This window comes from Chrysemys picta, chromosome 8 (genome assembly GCF_011386835.1).
Source record: "Chrysemys picta bellii isolate R12L10 chromosome 8, ASM1138683v2, whole genome shotgun sequence".
Classification (NCBI taxonomy): Eukaryota; Metazoa; Chordata; order Testudines; family Emydidae; genus Chrysemys; species Chrysemys picta.
In genome coordinates, this window is record NC_088798.1 from 103,853,804 (window position 1) to 103,879,207 (window position 25,404).

The following is a 25,404-nucleotide window of genomic DNA, read 5'->3' on the forward strand; positions in this document are numbered from 1 at the left end:
GCCCCCGGGGGACCCGTGGCTCAGTCCTATGGGCAGGAAAGCGGGACACGCGCTGCGGCCTCGTGTTACCGAAGGGAGGGGGGTGTCCTGCCGGGCATGGCCAGGACCCGCCCCCTCTCCCCCGGACCCCAAGCCTGGCCAAGACACCCCCCGGGGCACAGCACCCCCGGGCCACCCAGCCTTCCACCTTAAGGATTGGGCTGGGGTTTCCTTTAATTCCACATTCCTGAATTCCTTCCAGGGCGTGCAGACTTTATTTTGGAAAAATAAAGACTTGCCCTAGCTTCAGATCTCTGTCCTAAAGTCCTTGCCGGCTCCAGGTTCCTGGAGGAACTGTTAACTGAGGGCCAGATTTTGCCTGATTTCACAATGCCTACAATCCGGTTGAACGCATGGATTACAGGGTGGCGTAAATCAGAGGAGAAAAAGGCCCTTCCACTTGAAATATACTCCCTGGACAAGAGATTTCCTTTTCAGTTCCCTTTCTATCCCCCAAATCACTCCTCCGCACGATAGTATTGCTGGCACCAAGCATTCAAAAACAATGGGCCCCAGAACCCCGCAAAGTCATGAGAGTAAAACAAAACATGCTGAGTTCGTTTTATTTGCCTCCTGGTTTTTAACTCTTTAAGAGTCATCTTTTCAAGTTTGCGCCACAACTACAAGGGCTAGAAACTTTGGTTAAAAAAAGAAGAAAAAATAAAAATTGACATTTTCATGTAATCATCAGGACCTGGGACTTTCAGAAAGACACCAAATAATTTGAATATTCATGATCCAGCCATAGAGTAAAAAATTCAGAACTATTTTAATTGAATACATTGAGAAAATGATTTTATTAGAGGAGTTATTTATTGTTTGCATTCCCCTGGTGCTTCAGGACACTAATCATAGACCAGGACTCCATTGTGCGTGGAGCTGTAGAAACAGAACAAAAAGCTGGTTCCTGCCACAAGGGGTTTATAATCTTTATAAGTGAAAAGTTTCAGAGTAGCAGCCGTGTTAGTCTGTATCCGCAAAAAGAAGAACAGGAGGACTTGTGGCACCTTAGAGACTAACAAATTTATTAGAGCATAAGCTTTCGTGGACTACAGCCCACTTCTTCGGATGCATCCGAAAGCTTATGCTCTAATAAATTTGTTAGTCTCTAAGGTGCCACAAGTCCTCCTGTTCTTCTTTTTATAAGTGAAGAGACAACAGACAGGGGAGTACAAGTAAACAATGAGACAATATTTGTCAGCTTGACAGGCGGTGGTATCTGCACATTAGCAGCCTAAACATTGTCAAGTTTTTGCAGGCATCATGGTATACACCATCTGCTCACAGACACTCGCAAACGGAAGAGGTTAAAATCCCTTTCAGAAATTACTTGTTGCAAATGATTTGCTAAGCTCCACTTGTCCCACATGCTAGTCAAGTGCTACACTGGAAAGCAACTCCACATAAGCTTGGTCTTCCTTTGTGGCTCCATGCTGTGCCCTCCTTATTTTATAAACTTGATGCTAATAATCACAATTAAACAATACTAAATGTGAGTGTGTGGAATATAAGTTCCCACTGGACCCAATTTTACAGTGTGGCACTTCACCAGCAGAGTAAGGTACTACCGAATGTAAGTATGGACGGCAGAATCAGACCCTATGAGATTTGTGCTTCAGTCAAAACCTGCATATGCTCGGTGATGCTGTGGGATACTGTCACTCTTACAAATACATCTGACACATGCATCTGATGAAGTGGGTATTCATGCTCCAAAACGCCTGTTAGTCTATAAGGTGCCACAGGACTCTTTGTCGCTTCTTACAAGTACATGCCATCAAATCAGGATGTATAGGTCTAGTAATATGATCATTTTGTATTCTCCAACATGAGGAGGAAGAGGGAGACGTGAAGCTGTGGCCAAAACAGTATTGGTTTTTTTTCTGCCCTTTCTACTGAACATGAAATTAGAAAATTTTATTTCAGCAGCAGCCTTTATCTCTGCCTTTTTGCCTGCGTTAAAGCGGCGAGCTGCAATAATACATCAGGAAGTTGAAAGGAAAGGGGACAAGGCCACATGATTACTGTAATTGTCTCCGCTCTGTGACAGCAGGGGGAGAGTTATTATGACAGAGCTATTCAGCGCCAGAGACACTGACTATCCATTTCTGGTTTGGTGTCCTCCCACCTATTAAAGAAAAAATCCAGTTTATCACATACAATTTAAAAATCAGTTATAAAAATCAAATCTATGATATTTTCTTACCAACTTTATATCATCAATGTTGTAAACAGGAAACAGAATCAAACTTTAACTCCTATTCACACCAGACATGTCTTTTTCTTCAGTTTTAGGATCCAAATTTTGTCCTGACCACCTTGAACTGCAACTGCAGTACTTGTGGTTACAACTGTTTGTGCGTAAAACCCCCAGCGTTTGTGTGCCAAATGCAGGATTCTTCACATGCAAAGCAGGATACTGCATGCGTAGATGGAGAGGGATGTGCCCCTAAATATTCTTGGTGCAGACAACGAAGATTGCTGGAAATTTGGCCCTTAATTATTTCAGTTCAAAAACAGTCCCAGCCCCTGGACAGGAAATAAAGGGCCATCCTACAACAGAGAGAAGAGCTCTGTTGCTGTGTACTAGATTAGCCAGAACACAAGTGGGAGTAAAGGAGGGGGTAGGATGGTGTCCGGACAAGAGCAGCTCTTTGTGGGTTGGGGAGAGGGATGATTTGGTCTCTGGATGTGGCGGAAAAGACTGAGTGGACCTTCACTCTCCCCCGCCCCCATCCTGTGGGTCTCACCCCCTGCTCTCCTGGTATGTGGGGAGAACTAGACACCATCAGCTTGCCCAAAGAATCTCTGCTACTGCAGACGCTGATTTTTCATGCTGTCTCCCGTGTACTTTGTTTTCATGCTGGTGCTGTGGAAAGACGCAGAGCCTCGCCCCCCACCAAGCTGAGGCTGCTTGACTTCCTGCTGTGCAGCATCAATGAATGAAACCACCATCTCCGCATGGTGCTGTGCAATCAGACGAGGGGAGGCAGGAGACCACCTCTGCCGAGGGGGAGATACAATAGCTGCTGCTTTATTTAAAGTCAAACAGCAAGGTGTATTCCTTTGCCAGACCTGGGTGAACGTTATTCTTGTGAGTGTCTAGATCCTTCTCATTCCTTCTACTGCCAGTGGGTCATGCCCCAGCACGAGGCAGGCATGGAACAAATCTTTATTAGTTGCATCACCAACTAGTGACCCCAGCAGCAACACACCGGTGCCAGGAACTATTGCTTAACCCTAGCAGGCATTCATGGGCTTCCCTGCTATAAGAAGCCATGACTAAGTTTTATTAAAGCCTGCGTGGGTAGTGAAGGTCAGGAAATCTGAGTTCTATACCTGGCTTTGTCACTCGCCCATTGTATAACCTTGGCACAGTCACTTCACCCGTCTGCATCTCAGTCCTCCCATCCTTAACAAAGAGTGATGGTATTTACCTACGTGACAAGGGTGTTGTGACCATTCATATTTGCACAAGTGCTTTGAGATCCTCATGTGGAGGGAGCTACAGAAATGCGGGAGAGTGTATGTATGACGTCTGTAAATACTGCTTTGCTGCATGTAGTTAGTCCAATGAATCAATACAGTGCCCACGAACACGTCACCAGGTACATTCACTTCTCGCTTTTGGGCCAGTTGGGCTATTACAGTAACTGGAGGCTAGATGTATGATAGGGATTGGCAACCTTTGGCACGCGGCCTGTCAGGGAAATCCGCTGGCGGACCAGGGTGGTTTGTTTACCTGCAGGTTCAACCGATCGCAGCTCCCACTGGCCACGGTTCGCCGCTCCAGGCCAATGGGGGCTGTGGGGAAGTGGCGGCCAGCACGTCCTTCGGCCTGCGCTGCTTCCCGCAGCCCCCATTGGCTTGGAGCGGCAAACCGCAGCCAGTGGGAGCTGCGATCGGCCGAACCAGCAAATGCTGCAGGTAAACAAACCGTCCTGGCCCGCCAGTGGCTTTCTCTGACGGGCCAAGTGCCAAAGGTTGCCGATCCCTGATATATGATATCAAAGTCCTCCATCAGGTGGCAGTGTAACAAGAAGCCTCAATCTCAGACATTATCAGCTGCTGTGGATGTAGAAAAGGCAGGTACCTATGTCTGTTGGACAGGGGCAGTTTCCCAAGGTGTTGTGTCTGCTGCAATTTTTACTCTCCACTGTGTGAGCCTGCAGCAATCTGCAGAGACCGGAAGAAGAAAAGTGGCTGTATGCTGCCATGTAAAGACTTGGAGTCCCCTGATGGTGCACAGTCTGTTTTTCCTTTTAACCACGCAGCGTGGCTGTTCTGCCTTCATTGCTTTCCTCCAGGTTATTGACTCCTGCTCCAGCAGAACGGGGAATCGAGTTAGTGGAGCGATAGCTCTGGCTCTGTGCTATCATGGAGCTGTTATTTATCAGGCCCATGCATGGGTTTAAGATGCATGGAAATTCCACACCGTGTCCTCAGAGAACCCAGGGATACCATCCAGACTGGACTGAGGGCAGTGATGGGTTCAGAGAAAAGTCCCATGCAGAGCCCAGATTTGACTGAGAATAGCAGTGGGTCTGGAGAGCAGTACTGACTAGCCCTGTCTGAGGACCGTGTTGGGACACAGAGCTGCCTTCTGGGAGTTCCTTCCAGATGTGTCTGTAAAACAGATGTGAAAGCAATCTTTTTATAATGCTGTCATTACCACTCAGGCCTTGCCCTGATAATTCCCGCTGTCCCCCACTGGGTTAACTTCAAACAAACAAGCACAAATACTGTGGTGTTGTCAGATGTGTGCTTAGCTTAACCCCTCTGCTGCATGTTGTTTTATTGGTCTCCTCCTGCCTTCTTTGTCTGATGCCTGATGCCATTAACGGACTAGAAGCTTTGGGACAGGAAACCTGTCTATTTAACAGTCTGCAAGGCACCAAGCACACCGGAACAACTATGCAAAATAATAGATAACAATGAATGATTTTCCAGGGCAGAGTGACTTGCCCTGTTGTGCCGCTGTAATAATAATAATGTATATATAGGCATGGCAGAATTGAATTTTTATTTTTTTATAATTTAAACAGATATCAATGTTTATTTTTAAGCTGTTTTCTAGTTTTATCAATGTACATGTTCTCAGTTGTGTAAAAGTATGGGTTTTAAGGATTTAAAAAAATGTTTTTATCACTTTAAATTTTCAGTTGCTGGAAATTCTGAGAGGGTGTGTCAGACAATAGTTATTTAATGATAGTAGGTGTTGAGATTCCAAAAGTTAAAGCTTTATAACTTTAAAACACAAACTGTCAACATCACATGTTAAAATATACAAAGTAAATATCCTTAAAGTAAACTTGACTAAGTTCTCAAGCAGCATTTTTCTTACTTCATCTATCTATAAATTTCTAGCATCAATAGAAATATTTTTGTCAGTTTATGTGTATGTGGTGAAACTGATGTTTACCAACATTTATCAATAAAAACCGCTTTCCAAGCCTATATGTATAGCACCAGGGATAATGTAGCATATCTTGGAGTGGAACAAGTTAGAGTATTTATCCCCTATTACTTTTTCCACATACAAAACAACATCCTAATTGGGGAATATTCATTTTTTATTATTATCCATTTGTATTGTGGTAGCATTTAAAGGTCCCAATCAGTAACTAAGCCCTGTTTAGAGGAAGGATGGTCCAATGGTTAGAGCACTGGGACTTGGAGACCTGTGTTCAATTCCCTGCTTTGCCACTGACTTCCTGCATGTCCCTGGGTAAATCACTCAGTCTCTCTGTGCTCCAGTTGCCTACTAAATATAAATGCATTAAAGACCATGACATGCTCAAATACTATGGTAACGGGGGGCATATAAGTAACATAGATAGATTAAGCTAGATGCTCTATAATATTACAGTTATAATTTTCAAGATGGGTATTTTAAAGCCATTGGGCTGAATTCATCAGACACCAGGGGATAGATGTGTGCGAGTAACGAAGGAGCAGAAGGAACCAGGAATATGTAAGAAACACAGCAAATGCATACCTTGAGCGGTGAATTCCAGAAAAGAAAACCTCTCTCCCCTCACATCTACTATTGCACCTCTGGTGATGTTGATCTTGCCAAGGACAAGCCCATCTAGCCTGTTGAGAGAGGGTGCAGGATACCAGCTTGGAAGCGTTAGGCTCTGTTTAATCTGGCATATGGCTGTCACTTGGATTTGTGTTTCACCTCCATGCCAGGCACTGGGAGTCCCTGATACATGGCTGGCTTTGAACTGATTGATTTTTGAATGAAAGTTGAGTCATCTGCCCAGAATGCTTTTAAAAAAAATGGATAAATGGCTTACTAATGCAAGTTGAGGCCCTGATCTCCCAGCCGGCCAGCAGGTGGCTTTGTCTCTGTTTGTGTGTCATTATGAGATGTCTCAGATGATCTATATACACATTAGCATTACAGCAGGGAACTAGCCAAATCCAAAGAATGCTGGTTAACTTATCTACTCCAGCCCCTGACAATACAGCTCGAGATTCCTATAGCTCTCCCATGCCCAGGACAGCTAGGGCACGGGGGTAAAAAAATATTAATAATCATCTCCAAGTATAAAGCAGAGTTCCGTGTTTGACTTGGAATGTGCTGTTAAAGGTTGTGTTCCCTGGGCAGCCCAGTCTGTCACAGCCAGGAGCAGTCTACATGAATCACAGACTATTGCCTGCACAGAGAGCTCGCCAGACGACTTACCTCCCTCAAGCCACAGCAAAGCAGTGTGGGGCCCGAGCAATGATGACACCTCCTGGCCTCTGCCCAGCCTGTACCCAACCATATCCTTTCTATGAGTAACTGCAGGCCTGCCATGTGGAGAGAAAGAAGCTGGAAAACGCAGATTCTTGCTTCTGTCATGCTCTCGGACACAGGGAGATGGCCCTGTAAAGAGATGGTGGAATTCACCCAATGCACAGATGAGTAAGTTAAACCGTAGGGGCCAGACCCTCAGCTAGTGCAAATCAGTATAGCTCCACTGATGTTAATTGTGTTACGCCAGTTTGCACCAGCTGAAAATCTGGCTATAGATACTTTGGTGCAGATTCTGACAATGCATCCCAGGTAGTCAGATATGCTATTGGGTACACGCAGTGCCATACAACTCCTTCTTTCACCGGCCTGGCTCCATGTGCTGCAGGGAGTTGTTACTACTGCTTCCACAGGAACAAAGACGCCATCTTGCACTGGCTGTGGATGGCAGCATATGCGCTTGCTGAGTTTGGGGTGACCCACCTCCCCTTTTCCTTAAGACCATACCCCTGGATTTCAGGGAATCTACCACGTTGCATTTCCCGGCACATGGCGCCATGTGCCAAGGGAGGACGATGCACAGGGCTGGCTTTAGCACGTGCGGGGCCCGATTCATGAGGCTTCTTGTACTCACCAGGCGCTTCAGCCGGCGCTCTGACTGGGGGAGCGGGGCCGTGGGACTTGCAGAGCTCCGGCCGGTGCTCTGGCCGGGGAGCGGGGCTGCAGGGTTGCTGGGCTCCGGCCGGAGTAGCAGGGCCGCAGGGTTGCCGCGCTCCGGCTGGGGGAGCGGGGCCGCGGGGCTTGCCGCGCTCCGGCTGGAGAAGCGGGGCCGCGGGGTTGCTGGGCTCCAGCCGGGGGAGCGGGGCCGCGGGGTTGCTGGGCTCCGGCCGGGGGAGCGGGGCCGTGGGCTTGCTGCGCTCCGGCTGGGGAAGCGGGGCCGTGGGGTTGCTGGGCTCCGGCCGGGGGAGCGGGGCCGTGGGCTTGCCGCGCTCTGGCTGGGCGCGGGGCCCTCTTAGGCGCGGGGCGTGATTCGTGGGAATTGGGCGAATCAGCCTAAAGCCGGCCCTGACAATGCACACAGAGTATATTACTGTGTATCTCCCGGCTGGGATATCAGACCTGCTCGAGTGTTGTCAGAACTAAGCCTTGCAGCTAGGAAATGGGATTTTTCTTTAGCTCAAATGGTACGGGCCTGGGCCTTTGGAGCAGGAGGGCCTGAGTCCAGCCTCCTTAAAGCTCTGAATTCCTGCGTGAGCATGTGTCTGCCCCAGGGCATGCCCCAGCTCATGTGCTGACTCTGTGGTCTCTACTTCACTTCCCCATTTATGTACTTGCATGGTTACAGGCAGGTTTGAGCCTCCAGTGTCTAGAGGTAGAAAGATGGGTCTGTTCTTAGCTCAGCTAGAACAGTGCACTGGGCATCTACATGTACCACCTTCTCTCCATGGGGGCCACCTCACAATAAAGTACACCCTCTCCACAGCTTGAGAGTTATCAATGGGGACAAATAAAATATGCTCTAAATGTCATGGATCAAATTCACCACTGGCATAAGTAGGTTCAGCTCCACTGACTCCAGAGAGAGCATTCACCTCTGTGGCAGGGCAGGTAGCCGGGTCCTGTTAGGGGGAAGCAGCTTTCAGAGCTGGTCAGGGAATCTACCAGGGCATCTTTTGGTCTGTGGCGCTGTGTCCCTGGACTTCCTGCTGTGGGGACCCACAGGCCAGGTTCTGCTGGCTTGTGTTGGCGGAACCTGAGGGGTGAATCTGGCCTTTTGACAGCAAGACTCTCAGCATCCCTTAGATGAAATAATGCAGCAATGCTGGACACCTGCAATTCTATGCACTCTCCTCTCGCTCTGGCTCATTTCATGCTCAGTTAAATTATGCCTCCTGGGCCTGTATGTGGGCTCGCCCATCCCTCACTGCCTCAGAAAACCAGATTAACAGAAACAGCCCTTTAAAAACAGATTTTCTTTGGCCGCTGGGAAAATTTGAGTTCCTTCTCTTAGCAGGGAACGGAAGCAGAAGCTTCCTACAGGACTCATGGAACTCTACTGGGTGGAAACAATGAATGGGACCAATTTTCTTGTACATGAGGCTCTTTTCCCATGATAGATCTGCCTCTACTATAATCTCTTGTATCGCTCATCCTTATTTTATCTGTTTTTTTTCTCTTCTTTTGCTCATTAATGAACTCTCTGCCTGAATGTGTGTAGATCTGTACGTGTACACAAACCTTCACTGGATAATTTTTTATACTTAATTAATAAGTAATAAATCAAATCTCTTATCCAGAATTAAGCATTTTGAATGACTAGAGAGAATTCTTGTTTGTCTCCTCCCAACTGATGGTATAAGTTTGAGAAGTACAAATGACAAAGAAAGAAAAAGTGTCAATTGTTGTTGGTATCAGCAGGGGGAGACACACAGCAGATTTAGGGAGCAATCTGGCTAATGGACTGTCTAAACCAGGGGTCTCAAACTCAATTTGCCTTAGGGCCTCAAATCCTCCCCGCGGGCCAATAATGTCACCGAAGATGGTGTTCAGAAAAGAAAACGTTTATATTGTATTTTTTTTAAAATTTCTTAGAAATAATAAAACTCTCATACAACTTTATATAATTCTTCGCCTGCCAGAGAGTTTTTAGTGTTTGCCAGACACCCGGCAACGCTTCAGTTCTGTCAGTTTGTTGATGCTTGGCCTCCGTGACTGAGCAGTTGAAACCTTCAGGATTGCAGCAAGGTGTGCGTCAGATAGTTGTGTTCGGTATTTTGACTTGTTTATATTCATTGTGGAAAAAAGTGATGCTGCCTCCATGGCTGACTCTGCCCGGCAACTAATGGGAGCTATGGGGGGGCGGCGCCTACAGAGGACATTGCCCGCAGCGTGTCTACCTTCGCTCTCCTCCGTGGCCCGCAGCGGGGAGGTTCTCAGGCCACAGATGGCCCGCGGGCCGGGAGTTTGAGACCCCTGGTCCAAACCAAGGCCTTGATCCTGCAAACACATATTCCCAGGAGTAACTTTATGCACATGCAACCAAGAGTCCTGTGGCACCTTATAGACTAACAGATGTATTGGAGCATAAGATTTCGTGGGTGAATACCCACTTCGTCAGATGCATGTGGGTATTCACCCACGAAAGCTTATGCTCCAATACGTCTGTTAGTCTATAAGGTGCCACAGGACTCTTTGTTGCTTTTTACAGATTCAGACTAACGTGGCTCCCCCCTGATACTTTATGCATGCGAAGAGTCCGCTTTTGAGCCAACGGGACTATTTGTGTGGGTAAAGTTAGTCATGGGAGTCTTTTCAGGTTCACACTCCATATGTGTAAGCTTTAGAGCCCCACAGGAGTGAGTGGTACAATTTTGTCATATCACCATCCATTGTTTCAGTGAAAGAAGGGATGTTCTTTGCATATATTTTCCAAATTGTGTGAACTGGGCAACATTGACTATGAAATCTAAATATAACGGAAGGTGGCAGTTATTTCCTCATTAGCACATCTCGTTGATACTCCTGCAATCCCAGGTATCTGAGTTTATATGAAAATATACTGGGGACCTTTCCCAGGTCTCTGATCCTTGGTTAGGTCCCACAGGCATCTCCTGCTAAGGGGCTGATTTTCAGTATCAAGCACCACTTGACAATGGAATGTTTTTCTTTCTTTCTTTAGAATGTGTGTCTCAGGAGATTCCAAGGTTTTAAACTGAAAACCAAACACGCTGTGTCTTTGGCAGCAGGATTGTGCGTTGGGGAAATAAAGAATAAGATGGACAAGGGAGAATTTGGCTGAAATCTGATGGGTTTTGTCCAAAACTCTTTAGAATTATCTGCTCCTCACTGTAAACACAGACTCTCATAGTTGCTGTGAAGCCAGTTCCACGGAGACCAAAGTGGAAGAGACACTGCTTTGCCTTATAAAACCAGCAAGATCAAGAGTGGAATCAGATGGGTTTCACTGTAATTTCAAACCATTTGCATGAAATCTTTGTAACTATATATGAACTGGAAGTGGAACTGCTTAGATATGTTACCAGACCTTGGATCAACTCTTCAGGCAGAGGCAGAACAGCTGGAAGGTTATTTAAAAACACAACATTTTCTCTTCCCTGTTTCACTTTGCTTGAGATGAAAACAAACACTACAGGTTTTATGGTCCTTCAGGACTCCTGCTTCATCCAGGCAACTTCAGTGAGATAGATAGATAGATAGATAGATAGATAGATAGATCGATCGATCACTGTATATGGGGATAGATAGCATCTATCATTCCTATCACTATAGTATGGAATCCTGCAGTTGCATTGGCCAAGTCATATAATCTGTCTGTTTCTCCATCCATCAGTAAAATGGGAATAACAACGGTTATGATGGGGCTGTGAGGATTCATTCATTAATGCTTAAATAGTACAAAAATATATAACACATTCCTGTGTTAGTGCTAAATACTATTTAAAATAAATTAATGGAGATATCCTATCTCCTAGAACTGGAAGGGACCTTGAAAGATCATGGAGTCCAGCCCCCTGCCTTTACTAGCAGGACTAAGTACTGATTTTGCCCCTGATCCCTAAGTGGCCCCCTCAAGGATTGAACTCACAACCCTGGGTTTAGCAGGCCAATGCTCAAACCACTGAGCTATCCCCTCCCCACCTAAACCTTTATAATCCTAAACCTTGGAGATTAATTGCAATGGCATTAAAAGACGACAGAATTGTGGGAGGGGGACTGTAACCAGCGATTCGGGATAGGCGACACTTAGGGTGGCCCCTTATGCACTCCCAGAATATCAGACATTCATTCTGGTACTTCCGCAAATGGCGTGGGCTCACCCCCACAGGAGTGACCCTGCCCCCCACCAGCACGCCCTTGCACGCATGGTGCGCACAAAGTGATGCCACAATGGGATGCCATTTTGAAGGGTGCGGCGTGATACAGATACTGGACAAAACCTCTTCCAGGTTTGTCTCAGTACCAGACAGGGGACAAACCACCCCAAAAAGAGGACTGTTCAGTTTCAAACCAGACAAGTGGCCCGCCTAGCCATGCTCCTTTGCCTCTAGGGCTCTCACCCGGTGGAGCTCCACAGGGAACCAGCCTTATTTTCACATCATGGCTTATTTTCTGCTTGAATTACATCCATCCTTCCCCAGGCAAAGCCCCAATGGGCTTTGTGCAAGGAAACCTGGGAAGGTGGGGACGGATCCATCGGCCCAATCTACAGCCAGGACATGGGGCCAGAGCACAGCCCCCTGTGGCCATTGTTCTGGGCTATGGTAACAGTAGCCACATCCCTTCTTTATCCACCCTATGGGGGATTCCATAAGAACAGAGCCTTCGGCCCTTTCCATAGCCAGCCACCTCTACCCTGGCCTATTCGGAACTGGCACTGAGACCCTTTCTGTATTTGCAGAGGCCCCATGCACGGCTCTTCCTTGCAGGGCTGGTGTAGTACAGCGGCCTTTACGCAGGCCTTCTGCAAAGGGATGAATTCACCAAGGAGAGAATATACGGGTGTGGTTGTCCCCTTCATAGCAAGGCAGGGGAGAAGAGAGGGAGGAAGGGAAGGCAGCAGGAGGCTGAGAAAATAGATAAAGCAAGAGGAAGTAGCAGATGGAGAGCAAGGCAAAGGAGAGAAGAGAGAAAAGGGATGGGGAGGTAGAAGGGAGACATGCTCTGGGGCTGCGGGACTCTGATTATTCACTTTTCCCTTGATGCTGCTGCCTGTAGCTAAATATACAGAAGCACATTTCATACGGTTATAAAACCTCTGCCTGGCTTGGTCTCCTTCCTCCAAGAGCTCTTCTATAAACCATCACAGGCTGGCCTGCCAAGGGCTCTGACATGTTAATGAGTGAGATTCCCCACGCTAGATCTTCTCTACAGCCTGGAATCCATGTTTGCATTCCATCAGGAGCTCCAGCCCTTCCCCCCTCCAAGCTCCAAAACAGGGTTAACAGGGAATATTAACGTTTATGGTTGCTGTTTATTTGTACACCTCTACCCCGATATAACATGACCCGATATAACGCGAATTCGGATCTAACGAGGTAAAGCAGCGCTCCGGGGGGGCGGGGCTGCGCACTCCGGCGGATCGAAGCAAGTTTGATATAACACAGTTTCACCTATAACGCGGTAAGATTTTTGGCTCCCGAGGACAGCGTTATATTGAGGTAGAGGTGTATGTTCATTCCACGCTTTGCATACATGCCTCCTGACGTTTCACACTCAGCACAGACGTCTATCACACCCTGGCATTGTCAAAGCCGTTTTGCACCGCTGCCCTTCTAGTTGCTGGTTAATACTTCCTTGGCTCCATAAGCTAATGACCAGCTGCCACCATCATAGAGAAGTTAATGCAGCCCCAGCCTGCCAGCAGTGCCAGCTTTTGTGCAGGGCTTGGAGGATGGTGCCTGCCCCTCCTGCTCCTGCCCCCACCGGAGCTGCAGACCCCTAACCATGCAGAGTTGCCTTTGTCGGGTCTGGGGAGGGTGGATGTTGCCACAGAAGTTTGACCCCCACAGTTATGTGGGGATGGGGTCTGCAATCAGCTGTTGCTAATATAGGCCAGACACTCTGGCCAATAGTAGTTTAAATGCTGTCGGTGTCGCTTCTGTCATTTTGAACATATTCAACAGCCAGGGTATCACAGCCATGGAATAGCGCCTTCAGGTCACATCAGATCCTCCAATCACTATTGTCTAGCTGGCAATGTGATTTATGTTCATTAGCTACATAAAAGTTTGCCACAAAGTTCACTCATATACAGCGCACTTTGATGTCAAACATGGAAGTCTTGGGTCCATTGAAGGTAGAGAAATAATTCATTTACCTCTACGCTGCAGCAAAATGTCTTTGAAAGCCTAGTCACTGTTTCAGCAGGAGAGGAGACAGGAAGAGATCTTCACAGACAATCAAGAATTCTGAATACAGGCAGAATGTCACAAAGTGCTGTGCTGACGCAAAATATAAATTGCCGGATACAAACGCCAACATTTACAGTTGCTTTCGGTGACTATTGTTGCTGCTAGGGATGGGCATGAACTAGATTCAAACACGGACAAACTTTTGGGAAGCTCAGATCTGGATCCCCATCTAGAGCCGAACTTTGCAACTCAGGGCAATCTCTAGTTCGTCCGAAGGTATTAATTTCAAATACCCGTAAGCTCTTTGTTGTATTTTTCCCTGTTAGAGCTGATTATTTTTGGCACTTGTGCACAACAGCAAAAAAGTATCCCCAGGTCCAGGAATAAAAGTTATACAAACATTCAAGCAATCCTCAGAGAGGAAACGAAGGAATTCTCATTTAGCAGAGTGCAAAGATAATGGTCTCCTCGCTGCAAAGTAATTGAAGTAAGTAGACTGTAATCATAAAATCTCCTGAAAGATGCTTGGAAGTGTTCACTTCCGGAACTGTCACCATAACAACCAACATTTGTAAAGGGAGAAAAGTGCTTTCAAAACACACTGTTTGAGATTTTCAACTATAAAGTGAGGAGACACAAACCTCATCAAGGTGACAGAGAAGCATTGGAGGAAATGGGCGCCTTCGCAAATTAGAAGTTGCAGTGGGCATTTGGAAAATCTTGGTAGCAGAGGAGAAAACAAGGAGGGGGACCCAGCACTATATGATGAGGTGGAGGATGGGTGGGTTTGTGACTCTGGATACTGGGATCAGTTCTTGCCTCTGCCACAAACTTCCTTTGTCACTGGGGCAATTCAATCTCCCTGTGCCTGTTGATAAAATGGGGCTACTATCTCACAGGGGGATTGAGAGATCAATTCATTAATGCTTGTGAGGCTTCTATACTAAAGTGATGGTGGGTAGCAGAGTAGATAGACCAGCTAGCTGTCCATGAACCAGCAGCAAGTGACTGGCAGACCATTGTGAGAACTGCTGCCCTAAATAATACCATATGCCAAAAGGCTGTCCCAGCATAACACTGTGGTATATGCTGCATTAAGCCAAGTCAAGGGGAAGGCAGTGGCTTCCAGGAGGCAGGGTTTTGGTGCCTGTATAAATAAGAACAATGACATTACCAAGAAGGATGAATTGATCTTTATAATGTTACGCTGCACGTCTAGAGCACTTTCCATCCCAAGAGCGCAGTGTTTTAAAAACATTATTCCAGCCTGACAACAGCAAAATGAGGGTGGGAGGCACAATCCTTCTCCTCCTCTTAGGGTGGGCAAACTGAGGCACTGGAGGTTGGCTTGCCCAAGGCCATGCAGTGAGGCAGTGTCAGAACAGAGAATAACCATCGCAGGAGACTTGGCGTTGAGTCCAAGCTAGCACTTTTGCTCTGTGCTGTTGGTTAAGCTGATCTTGTTTTCCTTTATTTTTTCTTGCAAAGACACTACGGATGAAATTCACGCCTGTGCAAAGGGCCAGAAGAAGGACTATGCGCCACTTAAATCCTCAAAATAGGGCTTATGCGGGACTTGTGTGTGGTTCCTCTGCACTGGGGTGAATTTCACCCCCAAATTAGTGTCATTTTTTCCAGGGAATTTCATCATTCCAATTTCAAAGGAACAGACGTTTAATCCCATAGCAGTTACTCACTGGCACGAGAAGTCCCAGCAAGCAGTAGATTTGTTAGGCTACTCGTCTGCCTGGCACCAAGAATGCCAAATAGGAATAGGATTGTGAAATCAGCACCTGATGTGTTCTCTGTTCCAGAGTTAAGTCAATGCCAGGGGAACAAAACCAAACCCTTATGCTTCATACGTTTGCTTTATGTTATTACTGCCTCGGATTACGCGAGGGAGAAACTTGCTTCTTCTGTCTCCAGTGTGAAGCAGCGTTCAAGGCGGATTTATAAGATACAGACTCACCTATCTCCTTTCTCTGGGGAGAGTCTCTAGGCGGAACGGAACCCCTATTTAATAATATTGAATTGCAGGCATGTGTTACCTGAGCAGTTGCTTGGAAAATGTCCCACAGTCCCCGTGGCAATTTGCTAGCAATGGAAGCTCAGGCGTATTAGCACATTCTATTTAATTAGCGACTGTGAATTCGCCTTTTTATCATTCGGAAGAGGTGAAGGAAGGACAAACCCAGAAGTCCCTCCTGCAAGGTTATGCACATTCCAGAATTCCCTCCTGTTAGGCTGTGCACATTCCATTCCCCGCCCGCTCCCAGGAGCTCAACCCCACGTAGAGCTATTCTATATGGAAGGAGCTTGGGTACTATAATGCCCTAAAATAGAATGATTCCAGGGCTCCCTCTTATATGGCCATGCACACTCCAAGGCTTCAGCCTATAAGGGCGTGTGTGTTCCTGGGCTCCATCCTATAAGGCAATGCAGAACTCCAGGGCTCCCTCCCAAAAGGGTGTGCTTGTTCCTGAGCTATCTTGCAGCTGCTTCCTATAAGGTCAATGGTGTTCCAGGGTCACCCCTCTTCCTCCCTCTGGTCCCCTTCTGGGCACTCAGATTCTGTTGCACTTCAGGGTGAAGGCAGCAGTTGCTGGGAGGAAAGGTGAGATGGATAGTGGAATTTGAGCAACTTTAAAGGGAGAAAAAAAATCAAAGCCATGGAAGACCCCATATCCCACCCCTTTGCTCCATTCCAGGATTTCAGCTCCAAAGGTTTAAAATCTCTCCAGCATGTCTTGTTTTTATGTAAGAAAGTCCTGTATGTTGATGATATGTAACCCGCTGGTCAGGGTGTGCCGTCTCCCCCCTGTGCCTGATCCACAGAGGGTATGAGTCTCTTAGAGCTCTTGTCCGACAAGCCTGCCTGGCTATTTAATTCAAGCTATTGAGGTCTGTGCTTTTAGCTCTGCAGATCCCCAGTTCAGTTCTTGGTGGTAGCTAAGATGACGATTGTCACACTATTACTTGACAAGCAGTAAAACATTCCCATTCTCAGTCCACTGCAGGGCAGCTGCTGTTCACTCACTGCTACTTCTGGCCATCATGCCAGGGTTGGGCTCATACCCTGTCATGATTGTCCCCCTCACCAAGATTGAGCTCAAAGGCTCTTTGTCACCCTGGTCAATAACCTGCCAATAAATGACTCCAACATCTGGTTCAGATAGATAATGTGACACTTAATACACTTCCGGGAGATCCAAATCAACTACCTTTTATGCAACAGTTCCTGTATTTTGTAACGATAGGACATAGTCATTCCGATCTGACAGCTCTTTGGTGTCCTACAGATATGTGACATGAGTTTTGTGGGGTTTCAATCAAGTTTCTAGGAAACAGGAACAGCAAAGGGGGGGGATGGACTACATGACTTCTTGACATTTCTTCCAGCCTTATCTTTGTATGTTTCTATTAAATTAATTCCTGGTGTAACTCCATTGACTTTACGCCAGAAATGAACTTGGCCCCAAGTGTCCCTAACACAAAACCCCACCATCACAACTGGCACCTTTGGTGGCAGCCTCAGCAGACAGACCAAGGGCTGAGTGGACCCGGGGGAAGGAACTCCTTTATCATACCTGACGGTGGTCTCTCCAGAGTTGAGACAGCTGGGTGGGGCGGTGTAGCAACCACTCTCCACGGACATTTGTTCTGGAGCTAAGTGTAAGACTTCAGTCACTGTCAGTTTAGCATCTTGCACCTGCACTACATCCATTTGAAAGAAGGCAGATACTGAATTTTTCTCAGGCAGTAAATGTGCTGCCGTTGGTCTTATACAACTTGACACTTACATAGTGTTTATGCTAGAGCTGTCAACCACACTGTCCAGCGCTGTCTGCTTCTGCTGTCATAACCCTGTGTTTATCACAGCACAGGTTGCAGCCACAGAAGTAGTTGACACGTCACAAATTCCGCATTGTGACTTCTGCACGGGGTCATCAAACCGGAGGATTGGGCCAGGAGGAGAGATCCTGATTTCAATGCATGTGGCTTTGATGTGGCAATAACAATTATGAAAAAACACAGGGGAATGGAGCAGATAGATCATCTATGGGACTAGGAGCCACAGGAGTATTGGAGCACCTCACAACACTCTAGCGAGGTGGATGAAATATCTTTATACCCCATTTTACCAATGGGGAACTGAGGCAAAGAGAGAAATTAAGTGACATGCACAAGGTCACATAGAAAGTCTGTAGCACAGCAGGGAATTTAACTGAGAGCTTCTAAGTCCTAGGCTAGCGCCCTAACCACCCAGCCATCCTTTCATCCACCGAGCAGTGCTCTCAAGGCAACTTATTGCACATAGTATATTATTATTGTTCAGCACTGTAACTATACAGACACAGTATGAAGTCCCTGCTCTCAAGAATTTATCTTCAAGGTATTGTCCCCTTTGTGAAAGCCATCCTTTAAACAGTTTGGTACACAAATAAACAGCAACAACCTTCCAGTAAATTAGCAAGCTCTGAGCCGAAATGACTGCTAAACAGAGTGGACCCAAGTCTGAATCAACTTCGGACTGCTCTGCTCAAGATCTTGCCGGAATATGTGGGTGCTCAGATACCACCGTGATGGGCACCATATAAGAACCTAGATGAGAAAGGTATGCTGGATGGATTGATCCTGCTGCCGCTATGCTGGTTCACTCAGGACAAAAGGATGGGCTGACCCCAGCTCGACTGAGTACATTTTGTATGTCGGAAGGGGATCCTTGGCTGGTGTGAACTTGTGCAGTCAGCTAAGCTAGGTTGATTTGCACCAGCTGAGGAGCCATCCCAGGGAGATTTGAACTCTGGCAGTAGTCGACGAAGCAGAGCGTGGGCCTTTGGCTCTTCTGTTGGTTACAAGTTTAGCCTTTGTAAATCTTTTTCTCTAGGCTTTGCTCTGTGCTTCCTCATTTGCATTGTCACTGAAGATGTACTTATCTCCTCTGCCTGCTTTCGTCTTCAGTGAAGCAGAACATCTTGCAGCCCTCGCTCATCTATATAGGTTCTTACATAGTGCCCATCACTGCAGTATCTGAGCAGACATATATTCCAGCAAGAACCTTTCTCTGAAATTACGCCAATTATTTTTCTGACCCTGGAACTTGTAGGCAGGGTTAAAAACAATTACAGAGAACTACAAACGCAGAGGGTGGACAGATACTATATATCCGTATGCCACCTTTCTGGAGGTGATTTATTTGACAGATCCTTGGCTGAGACCACCAAATTTGTGGCACCTGTGGCCAGTTGTGTTCAAAAGGGAAAATTGGCTTTTTGTGCCATCATGTGTTGTTGTCTCCATCTCTGATCAACAAAGCACAGATTTCAAACCACACTAATGAACCTTTTAAACATTTTAGTCACATGCACATGGAATCAAACAGCTGTTTTTAAAACAAAAGGCTGCTTTTTAAATGTGTGTCACCACTGCTGCTCCCAGCCCCAGCTGAGTGAGGAAGCAAGAGTCTGGAAGCCTTGGTAACAAGCACTGTATGACAGATTCCTCACGGGGAAAATAACTGATAATATTTTTTTCTTTGTTGAAGGAAAGTGAGACATAGAATTTGCCTTACACTCAGAGACTTTAAGGCCAGAAGGGACCATCATGATCCTCTAATCTGATCTGCACATTGCAGGCCACATAATCTCACCCATTCACTCCTATAATAGACCCATAACCTCTGGCTGAGTTACTGAAGTCCTCAGATCATGATTTAAAGTCTTCAAGTTACAGAGAATCCACCATTTACTCTAGTTTAAACCTGCAAGTGACCTGTGCCCCATGCTGCAGAGGAAAGTGAAACCCTCCCCCAGGGTCTCTGCTAATCTGACCGGGGGGAAATTCCTTCCTGACCCCAAGTATGGCAATTAGTCAGACCCTGAAGCATGTTGGCAAGACCCACCAGCCAGACACCTGGGAAAGAATTCAGTTAGTAATTCAGAGTCCTCTCCATCTACTGTCCCATCACAGCCAGTGGAGATATTTGCTACTAGCAGTCGCAGATTGGCTACATGCCATTTTAGGAAGTCTCATCATACCACTTATCAAGCTCAGTCTTAGCATCATAGAATCATAGAATATCAGAGTTGGAAGGGACCTCAAGAGGTCATCTAGTCCAACCCCCTGCTCAAAGCAGGACCAATTCCCAGCTAAATCATCCCAGCCAGGGCTTTGTCAAGCCGGGCCTTAAAAACCTCCAAGGAAGGAGACTCCACCACCTCCCTAGGTAACGCATTCCAGTGTTCACCACCCTCCTAGTGAAATAGTTTTTCCTGATATCCAACCTGGACCTCCCCCAGATCTTGAAACCAGATCATTTTTTTGCCCCCACTGCTCCCCTTCAAAGGCTGTTCCAGAACTTCATTCCTCTGATGGCTAGAAACCTTTGTCTAATTTCAAGCCTAAACTTGTTGATGGTCAGTTTATAACCATTTATTCTTGTGTCAACATTGGCGCTTAACTTAAATAACTCCTCTCCCTACTGGTATTTATCCCTCTGATGTATTTATAGAGGGCAAGCATATCTCTCCTCAACCTTTGTTTTGTTAGTCTAAACAAGGCAAGCTCTTTGAATCTCCTCTCATAAGGTAGGTTTTCCATTCCTCTGATCATCCTAGTAGCCCTTCTCTGCACTTGTTTCAGTTTGAATTAATCTTTCTTAAACATGGGAGACCAGAATTGCACACAGTATTCCAGCTGAGGTCTCACCAGTGCCTTGTATAATGGTAATAATACTTCCCTGTCTCTACTGGAAATACCTCACCTGAGGCATCCTAGGATTGAATTAGCCTTACAGGAGCAAGACTTGTAACTTGCCTCCTTCCATTCCAGACAGACCACTGGTCAGTCAAATCCCACGTTGCATCTGTTCTGTTGCACAGATATTTTGTGATACATTTTGCTCCCGAGGTTGCAAAATTCATTGTGAAATTCAGAAAGTGGGGAGGAGTTTGCTTTTGCCTAGTCAACACTCAAACACTGTATGGGTTTTGGGCTGCAAAGATCCTCTGAGCAATTCCACAGATTGCTTGAAAAGGCAACCGATTGACCTCTGGAACTTGCTGCCACAGGATATTATTGAGGCAAAGAGCTTTAGCAAGACTGAAAAAGACTGGCCATTCATGGGATGAATCCTCCCGAGTGCATGCATGGTTGTGTGTGTGCCCAGCTCACATGTGGAAATTCCCCAATGTGTATTTGGGAATATTTTTGCCTGTAACAAGGGTGCTCACCTGGGAAGATCTGACTTGATGAGAATAAGTCTAGCACCCATATTTCCACTAGCAAGGATACAAATTAACAAAGATTCTCCAATCTCATGCTTCAGGGCATGACTGCCAGCTAGGATCAGGAAGAAATTTCCCCCTATGGTGCACTATTGCAGTTAGGCGCATTACAGGTCTTTATGCACTTATTCCAAGTTTCCAGTACTTGCTGCCATTGGATGTTGGGCTAGATGGATCATAGGAAATGGCAGTCAGGAAATTTGCCCAGAGCCAAGCAGGCTTCCTGGCACTGAATCTCTATCTTGGAGGAAGCTGCTGGCTTTCCTAGAGAGGACGATAACTGTGTAGGGTAGTTTGGCCCAGATCAAAGGTATTTAGGTGCCTGACATTGGGAGTTTGAGGATCTGGACATTTGTGACATTAGACAGGCCCCTCTACTTGGTACGTCCATCTCTTTGCCAAGAGAGAAACCCAGGCTCTGCAGAGGGGATAGGTCCTCACCCAGCCCCTGCTGCACCAGCAGTTGAGCCACCCTTGAAAACAGTGGGGGATTTTACAGCAAATCTTTCCCCAGGCTGATTGCTCCCATTGATCAAGTGAGGAAGGTGAGTGGCTCTTGGCCTAATGGTTCCTTTAACTGATTAGAAGCTCAGGGTCCAGCTGGCGTTTTAGCGCTTCGCTACCAAAGCGCACATCCAATAATAATGACGTTACGGCATGGAGAGATTAGGCAGGCTGGCACGCAGCCCAAGCCTGCTGTGCAGCAAGGAGAGCCAGGCTCTCGGGATAGGGTCGATGCAAGGGGGTTTGGCTAACCGGGGACAGCCTTAGGCAGGGTGGCCCTCTCGGGGACAGTGGCACAGCAATGGGAGGTCTGCTTTCGCTCCCCAACAGGCCAGTCCTGAACTATGCTACAGCTGTGCACGGTTACTCCACAGTCCCATGGAGTGGAGGCTGTTTTTAGGGCCTCATCCTTCCTAGCCCCATTGTGGCTGCAAGCCCCCGGGAGCGCAAGGAGTGGCAAGGTGCCTGCAGGGCCTGTCTGTATGTGGCAGGGGGAGCCTTGGCCCAGCCCATTTGGATCCCAGTTAGAGTTGGCAGGGCAGCATGGGATGTGGGTGTAGGATAGGCACTCTTTGCCTGATGCACACGGGAGTGATCCTTACCCAGGTACCACCCCTCTGGCACTGCATTCCTTCCCCACAGCATGACTCAGGCTCTTCAGAGCCATAGTAGAATCCTAAAGAAGTAGAAGACGAGTCTGGATGGATAGCTGCCAGTTAGACACAGGTCTGGCCTTCACTAACGGAATAGATAGAGAGGTGCGCACACAACCCGAGGACAACGAGTGCCTGGCTGCAGGCCGTGGTGTGCTGCAGAGCTCTCCAATACTCCGGTCACACAGCCGGGCTGGATCTGGGGGGCAGCACATCCTTGCCTGTCCTACGTCAACGATGGACTGCACTCTGCAGTGACAGGAATGTTCTATTTAGCAGGGTAATGATCCGTGGCCACATGCAGACAGCAGCAGAATCAGCAGTTAAGCCGATACAGTGCTTCCTCCCCGGGCTCTGCCGCCCTTTCTGCTGGGAGGGACAGGGGTTGCTGTGCGGCTAGGTCAGCCCAGGCGTTCTCAGCGTCCCAGGCCCTTTGACCCGGCTTAGTTCTGGGAGAGGAGAGGGCTCTGACTGTTGCACTGATGAAGTGATCCATGAAGAAATAGCTCATCTTTGGCTGAAGCGATTTGTTAATATTTGCAGGCATCTCATCTTTAGTGCTAAACCCTCCGCTGGGGCCCATTTGAGCTGTGGGAGGGGAGCGAGCACAGAGTTACACTGATTAATCCAAAGTCCATAAAAAAAAACAACACAATTTCTTTGGCCCCAGACTTAGCGTTAATATTTGCTGGCATCCAATCGGCCGTGATGTTGCAACGCCACATGCCAGCAATGGAAGAAATTCACCCCGTAGCTCTGAGCTGCATCCTGACAGCACCAGGCGGAGGAGGATGTTGCTGGGGGCAGTCTCTGCCCTCTTCACAGCATCTCATGACAGCCAAGGGGGAAGCTCAGCGAAGAGCTCTGGGGCACGGGTAGCAAGCATCTCTTGCCAGAAGAGCAGGGAGGAGTCTCTCTTGCACCTGGGTAGAAATCAGCCATCCACATTAGACCTAATGCTCTTGTTGCTGGATTCCGACTTTCTCCCTCCTACAAGAAGAGACTCAGGATATTATGCATCACTCACTACCCATGAGCTTCCCCTTCTGGGATGTGATCACCTGCTTCATTATCTTCCAAGGGGACAGAGGGGAGACGCTGCCTCAGCTCAGGGCCCCTCAGTTTTAGGGTCTGACCTGCTGCTTCTCTTCACCCAACTAGCTGGGAATTCGAGAGCTACAGCTGTCCCTTTGGCCTTGAGTTTTTGGTACATCTAAAACAAAATGGACGAGTGTGAAAGAAGAAGGGGGAAGAGAAAGACGCAAACCTCCCAGGCAAGGGTGGCTCAGCAAGAGTGAATAAATGACACACTGGATTTGCCTGCCTGCAGTTACTGAGCTCTAGCTTGTACTTGTAAAGAGACTTTTATTAAAAGAAATGGCAGACAAAGGAAGGATGGTCCAATGGTTAGCACTTGCCTGGGACTTGAGTTCTGCTTTGCCACAGACTTTCTGTGTGATCTGGACAAGTCACTTAGCCTCTCTGTGCCACAGTTCCCCATCTGCACAATGGGGATAACAGCACTGCCCTGCCTCCTAGGGGAGTTGTGAGGATAAGTACACGGAAGACTGTGAGGTGTTCAGAAACTAAGGTGATGAGGGCCATATAGAATCCTAGAAATGTAAGGCTGGAAGCGACATCAAGAGGTCCATCAGCCCCTGCTGAGGCAGAATTAAGTATATCTAGGCTATCCCTGACAGGCATTCGTCTAACATGTTCTTAAAACCCCCACTGATGCGGGTTCCACAACTTCCCTAGGTAACCAGCTCCAGCGCTTAACCATCCTTCTCAGCACTAGGGAGAGAAAGAACCTTTGCTAGTATCCAGCGTGCTGCCATGTCCTGAAATACTGCCCAAGTGTTTGAATAGCAATAATACTGTAATAACAACTTACAAATGAATACACTAATGCCTCCTATCCGGAAGGGTCCCAATGCACTGGGCAGTTGTAACCCCCGGAACAATTGGCAGATGACACACTGCAGAGGTGATGCAGAATACATTAAAGCAAAGCATACAGTGTAGCTCATCAGACTTGTTTCCTCACCTGACCTTGGTAAGCGGAAAAGGTTCAGCAAGCAGCATTGTCTTTTGTGTCTCCTGGGCTGACACCATTCAGGGGCCGTCAAGGGAAGCCTACATTCAGACCTGAGTCTTTCACAAACCAGAGCAGAGCGCTGACCCCGGGATGGAGTGATTAGGTGGCCTGACTCTTGAACGGGCAGAGTTCAGGCGTGCTGTGCATACCACAGCCTAGATGAAAAGTGTAGCTGCACGTGCCTGTCACATCTGCACCCAGCACAGGGGCAGAGGTGAACAAGCATAATCCTTAGGCTTGTGAAATGATTACACCTCAGCCTGTAGCAGCAGCCAGTGTGGATCAGGCCTGCTCACTCCCCGCACTGTGTTTATTACTGTTTAGAGTTATGTTTTTGCTAAGGCGCTCAGAGGCCTTTGGGTACAGCTGTCTAATACATTGCTGAAAATGTATTGTGATTATATTGCAGAGCAATAAAGAATGCCTTGGTTAGAAACTACCCCATGCATCCATTTACTGACTGCTTGGAAGCTGTGGGTGACTCGGACAGATTCAGGAAAAGGATGTCTCTGGTACGGACATGTTTTGCCTTTCCTTTCTCTGTCTGGCCATTTGGGTTTTCTCCTATTCCCTTAGCACCCTGGACCTCTTCGAGCAGGCACAAAACCCCCCAGTTTGATGCTATTCGGCTCCTGATTCTCCACAGTTGACCAGAGAGAGGAAGCGCAGCCTGCCAGAGCCAGAGCTGTGCCACAATGGCTTCCTAGTTGAATTGTCTCACAGCAGATGCTGGGTCTCCTTCTCCTCATTTCCTCACTCCTGCATTTCCTTGTCTAGGTCAGCTGGAAAGGCAAACACAGGTAGAGCTCATGCCGTAGAGCCTCCTTTCTATTGGCTGGCCACCTGTGGGACCTTCAGCAAGACCGGAAACCCTGCCCCCTCTGCTATTTCCCCCATTCTGGCTGCCTGCAAGATATTCTGCCATGCCCCATGGTTCTGCCAGGCTAGTTGTTGCAGGAACACCAAACTTTTGCTGTTGTGATAGATCACCTCTCTCTTTCTTGAATTACATCTCTATGGGTTTTTTATTCCAAAAAAGAATAGAAAATGTAACTCCACCAACCCCCATACACAGTGACACCTGTTGCATTAACGTAGACACATCTGCACTAGATGGTAAGCTCCTGGATGCAGAGATTGTTTAGTTTGGACAGCACCAGGCACATGGAAGGCTCACTTGGCTTCCTAGTTCCAATTTCTGAAAAGG

At 47.3% G+C, this 25,404-nt stretch overlaps 1 long non-coding RNA gene across 1 annotated transcript; it reads right to left on the reverse strand.

Annotated features, from left to right (window-relative positions):
- Positions 1 to 1,057: 1,057 nt before the first annotated feature.
- On the reverse strand, positions 1,058 to 24,967 carry LOC135973270 (uncharacterized). The gene is made up of 4 exons (XR_010590088.1): positions 24,147 to 24,967; positions 6,734 to 6,916; positions 6,038 to 6,135; positions 1,058 to 4,665 (listed from the first exon to the last, which is right to left on the reverse strand). It is a non-coding gene; the product is annotated as an uncharacterized LOC135973270 (long non-coding RNA).
- Positions 24,968 to 25,404: the final 437 nt, after the last annotated feature.